The sequence below is a fragment of the Scyliorhinus canicula genome, chromosome 6 (genome assembly GCF_902713615.1).
Source record: "Scyliorhinus canicula chromosome 6, sScyCan1.1, whole genome shotgun sequence".
NCBI classification, from domain to species: domain Eukaryota; kingdom Metazoa; phylum Chordata; class Chondrichthyes; order Carcharhiniformes; family Scyliorhinidae; genus Scyliorhinus; species Scyliorhinus canicula.
In genome coordinates, this window is record NC_052151.1 from 181,046,193 (window position 1) to 181,050,204 (window position 4,012).

General features: G+C 49.4%; 1 non-coding gene across 1 annotated transcript; it reads left to right on the forward strand.

Annotated features, from left to right (window-relative positions):
* Nucleotides 1-3,024: 3,024 nt before the first annotated feature.
* LOC119968083 lies at nucleotides 3,025-3,160 on the forward strand. Its single transcript, XR_005461114.1, has one exon. It is a non-coding gene; the product is annotated as a small nucleolar RNA SNORA14 (small nucleolar RNA).
* Nucleotides 3,161-4,012: the final 852 nt, after the last annotated feature.

Here is a 4,012-nt window from a genome sequence, read left to right on the forward strand (position 1 = left end):
ACAGCAATTTGTTTACTTTTTCTTTCACAAAAATGTTTCACGAGGTTCGGTCAAGCACAATCTCCCTTTTAGTATCTACTGAAGACTCTGCATTGTACTTTCAGTTTCTTGATGTTTATATTTAGATTCCAATATCTTTCAAGACATCAGTGTTAAGCTAATTGGTCTCTCGGTCGCTGGGGTTTGCATTATTAAATATAGGAATCACATTCGCTGCCCACAATTCTGCTGACGCTATTCTAATTACATTTTATGTCAATGTAATGGTGCTTCTGCTATCTCCTTGCTAACTTTTCATACATGTTTTTTGCAATCCATCGAGACCAAAGGCTTTATCTTAAGTTTGATTAGTTTATCAATTATCTCTAACCTTTCTAAAATGTCTATATTTTTTTATCTCTTCTAAAGTCGTGCCTGATTTGTTATTCTCTGGTCAGTACAAAGTGACTGGCAGCGAAATGCTGCATTGCATTAAGCGGTGGAAACTCAAATTTTCAAATGTTAGACCAGTGATAGGTTGGAAAATAAAGGCAAATCTTTTTTAGTCAGGAATTAAAGACAAAAGTTCAAGACAAATATTTATTTATTAAAATTTAGTGTAGCCAATTCATTTTTTCCAATTAAGGGGCAATTTAGCATGGTCAATCCATCTAGCCTGCACATCTTTCGGTTGTGGGGGCGACACCCACGCAAACACGGGGAGAATGTGCAAACACCACTCGGACAGTGACCCAGAGCGGGATCGAACCTGGGACCTCAGCGCCGTGAGGCTGCAGGGCTAACCACTGCGCCACAGTCCAAGACAAATATATAACCATGCAAATGAACCATCAACCCTACTTCCCAGCTCTGGTCCCTATGTCCTTTTTTTAACCTGTTCAAATAGGGTGGCACAGCGATTAGCATTGTTACTTCACAGTGCCAGGGATTCCAGTACGATTCCCGGCTTGGATCACCGTCTGTGCGGAGTCTGCGCGTTCCCCCGTATCTACGTGGGTTTCCTCCCACAAGTCCTGAAAGGCATGCATGTTAGGTAATTTGGACATTCTGAATTCTCCCTCAGCCTAATAATAATCTTTATCATCACAAGTAGGCTTACATTAACACTACAAGGAAGTTGCAGTGAAAAGACCCTAGTTGCCACATTCTGGCACCTGTTCGGGTACACCGAGAGAGAATTCAGAATGTCCAATTACCTAACAGCACCTCTTTTGGGACTTTGTGGGAGGAAACCGGAGCACCCGAAGGAAACCCACACAGACACGGGGAGAACGTAGGCTCCACACAATGACCCAAGCCAGGAATCGAACCTGGGACCCTAGAGCTGTGAAGCAACTGTGCTACCCATGAAAATTCAAGAATTAAGTATTTATAGGAATCGAACAGGTGCCGGAATGTGGTGACTAGGGAATTTTCACAGTAACTTCATTGCAGTGTTAATGTCAGCCTACTGTGACACTAATAAAGATGATTATTATTTATACAAATCTCTATTGAAAGTTACTATTGAATCTACTTCCCCGCCTGTACAAGCAGTGTATTTTAGATCTTGCACAAACATTTGCTGTGTAAAAGTGGGATGGCCAGAATTGCAGACAATACAGTACTCCAGCTGAGGACTACTGATTTTGCATGATTTCCTTCCTTTTGCATTCTCCCTTCAAAGCCAAATTGCTTTCCAACAGCTTCTCAATCTCAATCCTGTCACCTTGTTCCTTTAACACTTCATTTGGTTAAGACTGCATGCCATTTCTGGAATTTCTAAATTGATGGCCTGAACTTTCGCCGCTGTATTTGAGTACACGACGAAGCTTTAACTGTTTATTATTTATTTTGCAAGGCGGCGTTTTTAAAAATTGCTGTGGCTGTCTGTGCTCTGCAGCTGCTGTGTCTGAGCTGGAGTCAGGCAGTGGTGCAGACTCCTGTCCCTCCTGGGGGTAGTCGCAGGATGATGACGCGCGGAGAAGAGGGGTCCTTTTGCGCTGGGGGAAGGAGAGTGCGCTGAGGGTCATGGTGAGCGGCGGCGGGGCCTGCGGCTGAGTTCTAGCTTCCTCCCCGGGCCCTGTGCGTGTGAGAGCAGCTCCGTGCGGAGAATCATGGCGGGGAAGACGGGTGCCATCGCCGCCGGGCTGTGCGGGGCGATCTTCCTCGGTTATTGCATCTACTTCGACCGCAAGCGGCGGAGCGACCCCGACTTCAAGAAGCGGCTGAGGGAGAGTGAGTGAAAGCGGGAGTGGGAGGAGAGCGGGAGCGCGCAGAGCGTGCATGGCCGGGGGGGGGGGGGGCGGGGCGGGCTGGCGGGAGGAGAGCGGGAGCGCGCATGGCCAGGGGGGAGAGGAGAGCGGGAGCGCGCATGGCCGGGGGAGAGCGCGCATGGCGGGGGGGGGGGGGGGGGAGAGAGGAGCGCGCATGGCGGGGGGGGGCGCGCCTGGGGAGGGGGAGCGCGCCTGGGGAGGGGGAGCGCGCCTGGGGAGGGGGAGCGCGCCTGGGGAGGGGGAGCGCGCGGGCGGTTCCATCCGGGTGGGGCCGCGCACTCGGACACGCGCCGGTTCCATCCGCAGGAGTTCCGGCCACTCCACGTGCTCAGCCCCCGAATAGAACCCAATCTGCAAAGGAGCCCATTCGGCCCGTCGAGTGTACACCGTCCCTCAAAGTGCATCCACCTGGGCCCCACCCCCTAACCCCACCCAAACCTTTGGACACTAAAGGACAATTTATCACGACCAATCCAACTAACCTGCACATCTTTGGACTGTGTGAGGAAACTGGGGCAAACCCTCGCAGACACGAGGAGACTTCGCGCGGACAGTCGTCTTGAAGACAGAAACGAACCCGGGTCCCTGAAGCTGTGAGGCAGCTGTACTAGTCACCATGCCACAGTACCTCTGGACCACCCCTCCCCTCCCGACACTTGCTTCCCTTACCCTCCTCTGGACCCCTCCGCTGCAGGCTGGCTCTCCTCTGGACAGGCCCTTTTCCTTCGACCTGCTGTAGTTGGGGTCAGGCTGGCTGACTTTACCACAGCTGCATTCTTTTAATCCCCCTGGTTGTTTTATATCATGACAACAAGGACAAGAAAGAATGCTAAATAAAATCTCCAGAGAATTCCAAAGTGCTGAGCTTCATTTGTGCTTCTCACTATTTCACGTCTCTGACAGCTCTGTACAGGAGCACCAAATTGTTAATCAACATTTCTTTAAGTTAGGATATGGGGAGATGGAATTGTGTCTGCTGGAGCTTGTTTCCCTGTTCAGTCGCGATAGTTGGAGAGAATTTGTGATTCGAATAATGGTAGTGTTAGTGGGGCTTGTTGCTATTCGAGTAAATAGTCAGTGATTTTCAGCAAACGCCCATGTTCAGTTGAAGATGGAAATCAGCTGGTTACTTGCTGAGTTGCTCTGTTCCTCCAGAAACTTCATTATAAATTTCATAGAATTTACAGTGCAGAAGGAGGCCATTCGGCCCATCGAGTCTGCACCGGCTCCTGGAAAGAGCACTCTACCCGAGGTTAACACCTCCACCCTATCCCCATAACCCAGTAACCCCACCCAACACTAAGGGCAATTTTGGACACTAAGGGCAATTTATCATGGCCAATCCGCCTACCCTGCACATCTTTGGACTGTGGGAGGAAACCGGAGCACCCGGAGGAAACCCACGCACACACGGGGAGGATGTGCAGACTCCGCACAGACAGTGACCCAAGCTGGAATCGAACCTGGGACCCTGGAGCTGTGAAGCGATTGTGCTATCCACAATGCTACCGTGCTGCCCCTTTTATTATGCCAGTATCCTTCTGACAGGGAGGGAGTTGACATACCGGCAACATGTGAAGTTGCATCATTAACCTGACCCACTAAACACATCAGGAAAGTGTGGAGACTCATTTCTTCAGATTTTAATTTTTCGAGATTCAAAATACGCAAATATTTTAAAAAATCTGTGTCACGTTCTCATCTTTCCCGATCACTTTCGCATATTCTTATTGTGTTAAATATTCTGATTTACATTT